This window comes from Natator depressus, chromosome 1 (genome assembly GCF_965152275.1).
Source record: "Natator depressus isolate rNatDep1 chromosome 1, rNatDep2.hap1, whole genome shotgun sequence".
NCBI lineage: Eukaryota > Metazoa > Chordata > Testudines > Cheloniidae > Natator > Natator depressus.
Window position 1 is genome coordinate 199,125,529 of NC_134234.1, and position 13,207 is coordinate 199,138,735.

The 13,207-nt window shown below is 48.5% G+C and overlaps 1 protein-coding gene across 4 annotated transcripts in view; it reads right to left on the reverse strand.

Moving 5' to 3' along the window:
- The window catches only part of LSAMP (limbic system associated membrane protein), a 1,331,794-nt gene that overhangs the window by 9,271 nt on the left and 1,309,316 nt on the right, over positions 1-13,207 (reverse strand). The gene's annotated exons all lie outside the window — the stretch shown is intronic.

Here is a 13,207-nt window from a genome sequence, read left to right on the forward strand (position 1 = left end):
AGACTAACACGGCTGCTACTCGGAAACCCGATAGAGAGGTTCTCATTATTCATGCAATTCTGTAGCCTTTTCCCAGATGAGATTGGTTACTACCATAGCTCTTTGTTTAGCCATCCAGCTGTTAGTGAACTGATCCCATTTTTTTCATTATTAGGAAGTTTATGTCGAATCATGTGGACTGTATCATTTTCAGCCTATGGGATGCTTCTTCAGCTATTCACCATGCATCTAGTGAAGCTGGTCACCTAAGTCACATGGTACTGTTTCTGCACTTTGGCTGAGTGCCAGAAACTTTTTAAACATGGGAAGGCTCAAGAGTGAATTGTGCACTTACCCCATACAAATCCTGAGACCAATCATTGCTGAACTTTTGAGAGCATTTGCAGCCAACGGTTGACTGAACAGTCATGAATAATAAATAATCTGACCCCACAAATCACAGTGAATGCACCAGGGGGCTTTTATTCACAAAAATGTCTGTGAGGCAGGCTTTTTATTATTCAGTTATAATATGCATCTATGTGATTATGGGCACAGAGATCTGCATTTGTGCATGCACATTACAGATGTATAGTATGCATGTGTGAGGGTATGCAGGTGTGTGTGTGTGTGTGTTCATGAAGGTGTGTGTTCACACATACCAGTGCATAGATTTGTGCTAGTGTTCCATGCACCATGGATTGATGTGCAGTATTTATAGGTAGGCCAGTACAGATATGTGTGTGTGTGTGTGTGTGTGTGTGTGTGTGTGTGTGCTGGTGATTGCACACATACCAGTGTGTGAAGGTGTGTGTGCCCCCATGGATTGATATACCTTATGTATCTGTGAGCCTGTGAAGATGTGTGTTTTCTGGTGACTTCATTCGTATCAGTGCATAGATGTGTGTATATGTGTGTGTGGGTGCATGCGCCCTTTCCCCCATGGAATGGTGTACAGTATGCATTGTGAGTCTCTATAGTGGTGTGTGTGTGTGTGTATGTGTGACTGCTCACATAACAGTGTCTGTGTAGATACCAATGGGTAGATATGTAACACACGCATGTCATGATATGAGTCTCCATGCAGGCATGAGTGGATATGTACGAGTGTGTGTGATGTGCTTTCCAATGGCGTCGTCTGTAATGAAGTTAGAGTAGTAGCTGCCTGTCCAAGAGTGGTACGGGGCTTCCAGGAGCAGCAGCCCGGGTCACGTCTCAGGTGTGTCAGACAGACTGGCCTGTTCCATCTTCATCATTTCCCATCCAGGGCTCTGTTACAAGTCTCATCCCAAAAAGCGGCCAGGGAGGGATGAGCCGGGGGACTACAGAAAGAAAACGAGAGCTTGGGAGGAGGCACCTGGGCCTGGGAGCCCCTGGGAGGGGATGTAGGGTGGTGAGTCTGGGAGGAACTATGGCTGTGCCAGCTCACACTCATGCTCAGCAGCATCAGTGAGTATGAGGTTGTGTGATGAAGACTGTGTATTCCAGTGGGCATGCACGGCCATCTCTGTGGATGAGCAAGTGTGTGCAGTTGTGTGAGTCCTGTGAAATTGTGTGCAACTACTCGAGTCTTTGTAGGTGACAGCATGGTGGGTGTGTAGTCATGACAGTCTGTCTATGTGTAGCTGGAGTGCAGTAGTCATATGCAGCCCTATCAGTGTCTGTGTGCAGCAATGAATCTGCATGCAGTTGTGTTCATGTCCACAGTGGGCCCGTGTGTCGTTGTGCGGCTGTCTGCAGTGAGTCTGTGTGTAGTTGTGTGGCTGTCTGCGCAGTGGGTCCGTGTGTAATTGTGGTGTCTGCCGTGATCTGTGTGTAGCCATATTGGTCTGCAGGGGGCCTGTGTGTAGGTGTGTGGATGTCTCCAATGGGTTTGTACGTAGTTGTATTGGTCTGCAGTGGGTCTGTGTGGATGTATATAGTAGGTCTGTGTGGAGTTGTATTGGTCTATAGTAGGTCTGTGTGTAGTTGTGTGTGGATGTCTGCTGTGGGTCTGTGTGTAGCTATGTTGGTCTGCAGTGGGTCCGTGTGTAGCTATGCTATTGTCTGCCATGGGTCTGTGCATAGCTGTGCTGTTTGTTGTCTGCCATGGTCTGTGTGTAGCTGTATTGGGCTGCAGTGGGTCTGTGTGTAGTTGTGTGGATGTCTGCGCCCATCCACAGCAGGAATCACTGGAGACTAAGTGTAGAGGCCATGCCTCCTTTTCCCCAGTCATGGCGCCCACACAGAGGAGACCCCAGGTAGCTGGTTAAGCTGGCTTCTAGGCTGTTTGGAGCCACTGCTGCAGTTCAAAGCAGCCCCAGCCTGCGTGTAGCTCCGGCAAACACTGTGCGTAGCTCTATTTAATCTCTGTGTGCCACTGATAGCGCTGGTTGAAAATTTTTCGTTGAAGAATTCCTCAACAAAATGTCTGTTTTCGTGGAAATGTTTTCGATTTCATCAAAGAAATGAAAACGCCAAAACTCCGTGAAAAATTTAAATGAAGATGAAACTCTTTTGCTTTAATTGAAATTTTTGCATTAAATAAAACAGATTTCCCAACCAGCCCTAGCAGTCGTATAGGCACAGGTTGCTGTGACTATGTGGAGTTGTGTCAATCTCTGTGTAAAGGCACTTGTGTGGTTTTGCATACGTGGGACACAATCACTTCCGAGTCCAAGTCCAGTCACATTGGGATCCAGTTTGGATCTTCAGTTGAACAGATCAGACCACCCGTCTAGCCCCATCCCACCTTTCCTGGCTCGCCACATTCCTCCACTCAACTTTAATGGACTGTATTCAGTCCTGAGCCCTGTCTGAAGAGATCCATAGGATCAACTCTTCCCCCTCCAGTCCCTGTTTTACAGGACAGCTGCCAACCTTCTCTAAGGTGTCCCTTTGCCTCCCATCCATCTAAGACCGGATGGATTCCGAGCTGAGGAAGCTGGTGGCAGGTCATCAGATTCCTGACTGCGTACAGAGGCAGGGCCCAACACAAACCCACAAATCTGAGTAGCCCCCAAACTTTGTGGGGGACTGAGATTCAAATCCAGAGCCCAGCTTTCCAGGTGACCCCTGCTGCAAGAAAGGGTTTGAGCTATGGGGTGTTCACTGTCCGGATCTAGATCCAGGTTTTACTGCTCTACTCTTAACCCCTCATCCATGCTCCCTGAATGCCACCAGCACCTACCATGCCCAAGTGACTTCATTCCAGGAAAACAGATGGCCAAGTCCCTGGGAAGGGAGAAGCAGCGAAGGAAGGCCACTGGGATGCTGCATGTTCTTGTTGGGTGGAGGGAACCACACCCAGGCATGAAGCAAATATGAGCCATTTCTATGAGGGCTCCACTTCAAGTACAGAGAGGCTGATGCTATAGTCTTTGGCGCCACCTGCTGCCCATTGATACCCACTACAGCAAGACCCAGCTGACTATAAAGATTACACCTCTGTCATGCATCCGATGAAGTGAGCTGTAGCTCATGAAAGCTCATGCTCAAATAAATTGGTTAGTCTCTAAGGTGCCACAAGTACTCCTTTTCTTTTTGCGAATACAGACTAACACGGCTGCTACTCTGAAACCTCTGTCAATGTAGGCTGTTCCAAACACTTTTGTGGGTATATTTGTGGGCTCCCTCTGCTCATCATTAAATCCCTCCTTATTTTAGATCCACACCTCTTGCTGTTACAGTACATACAGTTTCATTCTGTCTCTGAGTAATTTCACCTGCTCAAGAAGCTGAAGAACTGCTTGCACTGGCTACACCCAAATATCAAGTAGTTAGGTTCTATGCAAATTTCACCTCTGTCCTTCAGCCCACCAATGATTCCTCATTATGCCAATGAGCCCCAGTGTTGCACCCAAGGACCAACTTGTATCCCTGGGCTCCCCACACAGCTCTGCCAAGGCCTCTCAATCCTGACCTACATTAACACTCCCCCCCGCCCCCGGCGCTATTCCAATCCTCAGAAGATAGACAACAGGTGCTGAATTGTGTGAAGGGTCTTTTTTCTGGGAATACATGCACAAAATGAATGATGAGAGCTGATCACCAGACTCCTACCACTTGTATCATCTCAAATAGATTTTAGTGAAGGATTCCAGAAGCAAAAAGCCATTGCACTAATCAACTTGCATCTTATATCTCTTCAAGAGTCAGTGTACACTCATTTGTCTGTTTGACACCAGAGATTAGCTCTTGCTACCAAAATTGTATTACGAACCAAATCTTAAATACCTGAGTTCACAGATGAGGTTTGGGTTCATGCTTTCTACTCAACTCAGAAGTGTCTGCTTTAAATGTCTACAGAGGTGCTTGGTTTACAGCAACTGGTACCTCTTTCATTTCCAACTCCCCAGCCTTGGCCTAGAACCTGTGTGCTGTGACAGTGGTTTGCACGCTGACATCCTGCTTTACACTTTCTCCCTTGTTATTTGGTGGCACAGTTGAGTTCATGACCATTCATTATATGTGAAAGGTGTTTCTTTCAGTTTAGCCAGGGAAGAAAACTGGGTTTCAGATGAAAGATTAATGGGAACATTTGGGGAATTGCCAAGTAACCTTGACATTTCACCCAAGGGGCTGAAAAGCTTGAGAGAATAGGAGCAAGTGAACTGGAAGTGGGAGAAACAGAGTGGAAAAGGGCCACAATGTTTGCACGTCTCCTAAACTGTGCCTATATTTGCAGCTTTGCACCTGGCTCTACTCTGCAAAGTGACTCTGTTACAATGCATCAACAGGCTCCATGTTTCCTATCGCTCAGTGACTCCAAAGCAAATGAGTCACTTTACAAATTAAAAGCTGGTTTAGTTAACTTCACCCTCAGCGAGGGTGATCAGCTGTCCCAATTGTATTGTGACAGTCCCCATATTCAGGGCTTTGTTTTATGTAGGCGCCTATTACCTCCTCCTCCCGTCCTGATTGTTCACACTTGCTATCTGGTCACCCTACCCTCAGTGTGGGACTTGAGAATCTAGCTGGGCTCTTTCCTTCTCATTCATCAGCACTGATAAAGGCCCTGCCAGCGAGATTCTGCCTTCCAGAACACCCGGGTGATGCCATTGTTTTCAGAGGGTTTGCACAGACCTAATCGATGGACATGTAGGCCCGGATTCTCAAAGATATTTAGGCTCCTAGCTGCACCTCTAGGTGTCTAAATCCACCATTGTAGGCACCACTGACATGTTCAAAACCTGCTCCCAGCTGCTCCCTAGCTCTGCAGGTGCCTAAGTCCTCTAGGCACATAAGTTTCCATCAGTTGGCAGCCAACGAGCAGCTCAGAGCCATCGCTCCAGCCAAAGGCCCAGCATCTCCAAAGCAGGATTCTTAAACTAGGTGGGAGACACCCATCTCAACAGTAAAAAGAACAGGAGTACTTGTGGCACCTGAGAGACTAACAAATTTATTAGAGCATAAGCTTTCATGGGCTACAGCCCACTTCATCGGATGCATAGAATGGAACATATAGTAATAAGATATATGTATGCATACAGAGAAGGTGGAAGTTGCCATACAAACCGTGAGAGGCTAATTAGTTAAGATAAGCTATTATCAGCAGGAGAAAAAAAAAACTTTTGTAGTGATAATCAAGATGGCCCATTTAGACAGTTGACAAGAAGGTGTGAGGATACTTAACTTAGGGAAAGAGATTCAATCTGTGTAATGACCCAGTCACTTCCAGGCCCTATTCAAACCCAGGTTAATGGTATCTAGTTTGCACATTAATTCAAGCTCATCAGTTTCTCTTTGGAGTCTGGTTTTGAAGCTTTTCTGTTGCAAAATTGCCACCCTTAAATCTTTTACTGAGTGGCCAGAGAGGTTCAAGTGTTCTCCTACCGGTTTTTACTCAGTAAAAGATTTAAGGGTGACAATATATATGTCTTCTTACTACATGTTCCATTCTATGCATCCGATGAAGTGGGCTGTAGCCCACAAAAGCTTATGCTCTAATAAATTTATTCGTCTCTAAGGTGCCACAAGTCCTCCTGTTCTTTTTGCGGATACAGACTAACATGGCTGCTACTCTGAAACTTATCTCAACAGTGGGCCCCGAGCCCCCTGCCTAACACTTGCCACCTATAAGCCCTGCAGATGGAGGGCTTGAGGCAGATCACTGGTGGGGAGCGGAGACAGCATAGTGCCTACACAAAAGACAGCCAAGGGGTCACAGAAAAATGGCTGGTGAGCATCACAGAAGTATCGAGTGTGTGCAGGAGACTGAGAGTTTGGGCTGCTGGGGCATGGGCTACCTAAGCCGCTGACCTGGTGCAGGTGCCTCATTCCAGGACAGGGTTCGCGGCTGAGACTCCTGAGCAGCGGGAGGTGCCTATGTCTGGCCTGTCAGTCAGGTGCACCAGGTCAAGTACTTAGGGGCCTACACCTCGCTCCTCTTTCTGTCCCACCCCTCAGCATTTCCTGCTGGCTGGCTTAGGCAGCTCACCACTCAGCCTGCTTGCTTCTGAGGATCTCTTAGCCACCTGACACTCTGCATGCCTTGCCTGAGGCCCATAGCTTCAAGTGCACTTAGGCACCGACCTCTCATTGAAATGAATGGGACTTTGTGCATGCAGGCACCCCCGTATTTGCCCCCACACACCATTGTAATAATCTTTGTACAACAGATGCCTTGCGGGGTATCATTTTAAAATTAACAATGCCTGGATCAATTTCTGGTGTGCTGTATGTACGCAATGTCTAGTAAGAGTTTTGGCTACATGCTGGAATGATAACTTAAATGTGTTCAAGCCAGGCACATCAAGGGGATTTGGTAAACAGACCTGCTTAGACAAAGGAACGTATATTTGAGTCAGGCAAAGACAATGAAGGGCCATTTTTACATGTTAGGTAAACTAAGCTAATAAGCAAACAAGTGCGGGAAGAAAGAGCATGGAGCTTCCTTCGCCACCAGACTCCATGTCGCCTTCCTCACAACTTGAATAAACTTTACTTTGAGGGGTACCCCTCAGGAGAATCCATCGCAAAGGTGCATTGGACTATAGAAGAGAGGGGCAAGGAAACCCCCCATTATTTATCTTTCACCTAAGAAGACAAAGGTACCAAACCTTTGACTTTGTGGGACAGAGCCTGACCCAGGGATTCGGTCAGCCATCTAGATGGAAACGTGGTGAGGATTTTACCGTGACCCATGTCTAGCTGGTTATGTTTTAGGTATTAGAAAGAGTTTTTATCTTTATTTCTCTTGTAACCATTTCTGACTTTAAGCCTTATGGTTGTACTCACTTAAAATATCTCTCTTTGTCATTAAATATACTTGTTTTATTTTAAGTGGACTATTTGATTATTCCAGTTAAAGTAACAAACTGAAGGATATTGACTCCTTAAAGGAGCAACAAACTTGAACATTCCTCGGATTGTTCCAGAACAGGGCTGAACATTTCAAAACACATTTTTGGGAAAACGTGGGGCTGGGGAGAGTGTGGAGTCACCTTACCAGTAGTTAGCCAAGGCCGGTGGAGGCCAGTGGAAGGCTGTGGTATTGCAGGAATGCTCCAAGATCCAAAATGTTGCACCACGGCTGCCAAGTACATAGACATAGAGGGCATGCTTGTGACTGACTGTGGGTGTCCCAGGCAGAGAGCCACAGTGGCAAGGCATTGTGAGGCACTTGGGGTTACAGGGTAAGAGGTGACATAGCTCTTCATTGTATCCCAGAATGTCACAGAGTTAGGCACCTAAATATCTTGGTGGATCAGGTCCTGCACACCTGCCTCAGGGCTGAGGATTCCAGAAGACAGTAGGCCACCTAGGGATTAGGCACTGCAATGCTGAGTGCCACAATTCCTAAGTACCTTTGTTGGAGCTGGACCTTAGTGAAAAATTCTGTTGATGATCCACATGGAATAGACCCTCAGCTCCTTTTTTGCTGAGCTGTGTTGGCTTTCCAGGGTTAACAATCAAAATATTCAAAACACCACCAATGTACTTCATCCTGCTCTGCAGCAACCCTTTGCTATTCCAGTCTGGGGCTCCCCACACAATTCTGCCAATGCTCCTCACTCCTGCCCTGCAGCTCCCCCTCCCCCTCATTCCAGTGCTGGGTGCCCCACACAACTCTGCCAATGCCCTTGATCCCAATCTGTGACAGCCCCAGTTACTGCAAACATGGTCTGCGCTGCAACAGAAATTATCAGATGGTGCCAAAATTCATGACATATTTTTGATGAGTATCACCAAACTCATGTCACTTGTGACCTAGAAACCATCTGTTCCCGCGCTTTTCCCCATGTATTTATGAAGGGCCATTGTGTCCTGTAGCCTGGATTAGCCAGGAACATGGCATGGCAAAGTGAGACATTAGTTCTTTATGTTGCTGGGCCAGCTATGTTTCTTTGGGCCTAGCTTTTGACAAGACACTATATAGAGTCTGTCCCTCAGGCATTGCTCTTGGCTGCCTAACCTCTGGAGAACATAGCTGGTCTGAGAAAGGCCCTTGCCCAGGTCGGGAAGCTTTCTGGCATCTATCTCAGTCCTGCATAGGGAGGTGCTGGGATGCCGTGGTCTGTCAACGGACGAGTTGAGTGAGAAGCTACACATTCAGCTGATCCGAGGCCACCACATATCGAGCACCAAGCTACTGGGCTGCAAGTTGCCTCCCAGACGCAGTCTGAGTTAGTGAGTGGTCATGGGCTGAGACAAAGAGAAAGTTGGACCACCTGAGGGATGGACTGACACGTAAGCTATGCAATGACATATCTTTCTAAAATATAGGCTCAAGCACCAGAATGGGCTAGATGCAGGAATCACGGGGTTAAATTCGCTGGCCTGTGTTACACAGGTGGTCAGATGAGATGATCACAGTGGTCTCTTCCGGTCATAAAAGCTATGCGTGGGTGACCCTGTCACCTGGTGGAGCTCTGGAACGGCATCTGCTGTTGGCCAGCCAGCCAGTGACTGAATCCAGATGGCAATCCCTGAAGTATTACACTGGCCAATCATTGCCCATCTGAAGGGGATCAGTGTCCATGTGAGGCCAGCACAGGTAGGTATGGGAAGCTGGTGATGTCAGCTCAGAGATGTGATGACTCTGAAAAGGGGCAACACCAGCCCACTGATATGTTGGTTACAATACAGAGGCGGTGCTGGCTCAGTTGTGTGATAAGTATGGGCTGATGCTGGCCAAGAATTGTGATGGGTATGGGCAGGGAGATGATGCTTGCCCAAGGATGGGTTGATGTGATGGGAAAGGTAAGACAGCAAGGGCAGCTAAGGGCTGGCTATGATATGAGGATGATGCAAGAATAGGCATGTTATGGCTAGGGAATGTGATGGCTAGGAGAAGGGGCTGATGGGAGTTAGGGGCTGATGGTATGGAAAGGAAGCCCTGGGATTTGATTAATATGAGAAGGGGGCAATGCTGGCTCAGGTGTGTGGAAGAAGTGTCAGAGAAGGCATGCTATGAACTCTGGGACGGGATGGTCATCAGTCAGCGGGACCTCTCCTCCTTTCTTCTGAGTGTGACTGCCATCCCCTGGCACTGTACACTGCCCTTGGCCACATCTTGGTGGATCCTGTGCATCTTTGCCATGGGTTTGATTGTTTTTTTTTTTTTAGTGCCTCCTTTCTCTTAGCTTTGGGGTGGTGGAAAGGGGGACACCTTGGGACAGATTCCCCAAATCACTTGGGCCAGGCCATTTGTGTTATACACTGATCTACTTTGCCCTGTCTCAGCCACGCATAATGCTCCCAGGGAAAACCACGAGGGCAATATTAGCTGGAGTTATGGCATCCTTCCCCCACTCCCCCTCAGAGCTTAGCTAAATCCTGCCGCAAAGTGGCAAAGGAGGGTTAAGAAATGCAGGTTAATAGCAAGGGCGCTACACCACGTTTCCCCACAAGGTGGCATCCAAAGTCAAAAATGAGGAAAACCTCCTGGCCAAACAGTGCTAACCTGTGCACAGCTCTGCAAACTGGAGACAAGGCCATGTGCAGATCTTATCCCAAAGTTTCCGGGACGATTGCATTTGGGGATCTGGGTCAGATGCACCCAGAAATGTCCCCACCTCCTCCGAATGAGACAGCTGGGCATCAGGAGAGGAGCCCAGAGTCCATGTGAAATGATTCCAGCAACTGGCCCAAGCCGACTTCTGCTATCTACCTACCTAGCAGTCACTCGATCCCTCCCTCCCTACTTCCCAGGTGATTGCTCTGTCTCACCCCCTCAGCTGGGAAGCAGATGTTAATCTGGCCTGTTTCATCCAGCAGCTCTACATGTCATTATCATCTGTGGCCTGTGGTCTAACTCGGCAATGGAAGACCTGGAGAGGAGTGGACCTAACATCCAACTTCACTGAGCTACTGACACGTAGTAGGCAAGCCTGAAAAACCAGAACGTGCTGTACAGATGCTTCTTGCCACAGCGGGATGTTCTAAGGTTGTGACCTGAGGCGAATGCAGTGTTAGTCAGAGACCTGTCCATCCCACACCCTCCCCGCAACACGGACCCCAATTCTTTCCTACAACCAGGATGGGGCACACAGAGCTCTGGTGGGACCTGTAAGCAGGGTGGCGCCGCCCCCCCACCTTCAGAGGTGTAGGCAGCAGCAATTTGTAATTAGCAGGTCCGTGCACGGAGACTCTATTGTCCCCAGGCCCTGGACTGACCTGCCACTCCACACAGTCCCACTACGCACTCAGTGGCTGCAGGATCTAGCCTGGTCTGAGAGTGAACCCCATAAGCCCCTTCAACTGCACAGAGAACAGCACCCAAATGGCACAGGCACCACACATATCCCCAGTACTTGAACCTGTGGGCACTCGTATCACACCGAGATCTCCAGTACTACAGAGGAGTCCCTCCAACTGCATGCACGTAACATTCATCCCCAAAGGGCAACCCCAGCTTCTCATCTGCAGAGGGGCTCCCTGCAGCCCCTCCCCATGCCTTCTCATCTGTCCACTGGTAAAGGGACTCGCCATGGCCTCTCATGCCAGGTTCCTGGGCTCAGTGATCTGAGGGAGCCAATATGGAGCTGTGGCTTGCGAAACCTAAGAGTGTGATTCTCCTTTCACTTACATTAGTGTAAGCGAGGAGTTGCTCCACTGAATTTAATGTCAAACCAGTGTGAGAGGAGAAATGGGCCCTATGACTCTTTTTCTGAGGAGAGAGAAGAGGTCTGTCTGTGGTTGGGCGACTAAGGGAGGGAAAAAATCTAGCAGGCCGTATTTCAGGGAGCACCACAGCATCAGAGGCCAGCTCTGTTTACAATTAAGTTCACTGATGCTTATCTGGAGACGTCTCTTGGGCACGTCTTGGGACAGGAGTAGTAGCAGGGAAAGAACATAACCATCTACTAAAGAAAAAGGAGCAGGGGCTGGACAAAAGCTGGTCTCTCTTTCCTCCCCGCCCTCTCCGGCCACAGCTTGAAGGGGCCAGGTTTTTACACATGCCAGCTGCTCTGCAGGAAGTCATTTTTCTAGTCTGTTGACTCTCTTTGCCAGGGCTTCCGAAGATGAAATCTTTATTATCAGGGAGGCTTAAAAGGGAGGAATACTGTTAATTCCATTTTCAAGGTCATACTTTGAAAGTTATTAATTTCTTTCTTCCAAGGCTCTGCACTCTACTTTGAGGCTTTAGGGATTAGCAGCTTCTACTTACTAGGGCTTGCTTGGTTGTGGTTTTTTTTCCCAACCTTCCTTTGTGCTTTGGGAAAAAAGACACAATTCACACGCCACTCTGGTTGCAGCACGCTTGTACCTTTTTCTTACTGTCAGTTAATACCTATGGACCTGCTGTTGCTACTTACATTCCCTGGTAGGGCGGGGTCTTACGATTAAATCTTGAGTTGGGGCACTGGGTGAACCTCGTGTCTACACAGTCAATACACTGGCTTTTCTGGAGGCAGCCAGGTCCTCTGCATGAGCTAGCGATGACCCCATTCTAGAGCCCAGCCACAGTGGGCTAGCAACTGTTCATGGTGTTCTAGAGATGGCCCATTTTCTCCTGGGTTACTACAGTCCATATTGCCCTAGTTGCTGTAGAAGGGGACTGCTGTCCTAGCTAACAAAGCCTATGACTAGAAGACCAAATATGGTTCCAAGCCAGGTAGATGAGTTTCTCTCACAGCTAAGCTATTTTCTTCCTGTAGATTTCAGAAAGTTCCGGGGTTTTACCACTGCTGAGAAAATCCCCTCTGCCCCTCTCCTCTTTCATTCTCCGAGCAACTAAGGCTGATTAATCAAAAACCTGGCATGCTGCCTCTCCCAAATGCATTACTGAGCCCGTTCTTGTCCTTGATCCTTCCATCTAAAGATCTGATTCTACAAGCAAAGCAGCTGGGGACCATGTTACACAGGTCATTCCCCTGGGCCATTCCTGGCTTGGGTCTGAGTTCTGTCCCCCACAAGCTTCTAGGAGAGAATGAATCCCTTCCATATTCAGATTTCCAGCTGATTGCGCATGTGTGCACCAGTGTGTCCCATCCCCTCAGCAACAGCCAGTGCTGAACACAGTCTGGCTTCTCAGTGCAGGGCAAACAGCCTGGATCCCACCGCACTGGGTGTGCAGTGTGTTGGCTAAATAGATGCCCGGTCTGTGTTCACCCCGCCACGCATCTTTGAGCATAGCTGCACTAGGCACCAAATGAAATCCTTTGGTATGCCAGGTTTTCATGGCAATGAATTGTGTGCATGTGTCCGGGAGGTGGAAGACTGGGGTTGGGGCATGGAGACAGGTGTGGGGAGTGAGGTACAGTGAGTGGAAGGTGGTGGGGCAGGAGAGCGAGCAGAGATGGGGCTTAAGGGGAGAGACAGAGTGGGAAACAGACAGTGAGACAGAATGAGAAGCAGGGAAGAGGGGGCAGGGGAGTAGTCTTAATGATGGGTACTGAGTGAGACAGAGGCCGGCGCAGAGAGAGCTTGAAAGGACGTGATGGAGGATATGTCTGCACTTTGACCAGGGGCTGATTCCCAGCTTTAAGAGACACACCTGCACTAGCTGTGATCTAGCTAGAATGCTAAAAATAGCCATAGCACCACAAGCAGTGGGAGGGGCTAGCTACCCCACCTACAATCCCTTCCATGATGCTAGGTACATACTTGGGGCATCTCCTCTTGCGACTTGTACTGCCATGGTGACCTGTTAGAGTGCTAGCTGGATCAGAACCAGCCTGGGTATGTCTCCTTGAGCTCGGATTCACACCTCCAGGTCTTGTGTAGGCATGCACAGAGGCAGAGAGGGAGAGCGGACAGAGAAAGAAAATGGAGCATGAATGAGAGAAGTCTGAAGAGAGAT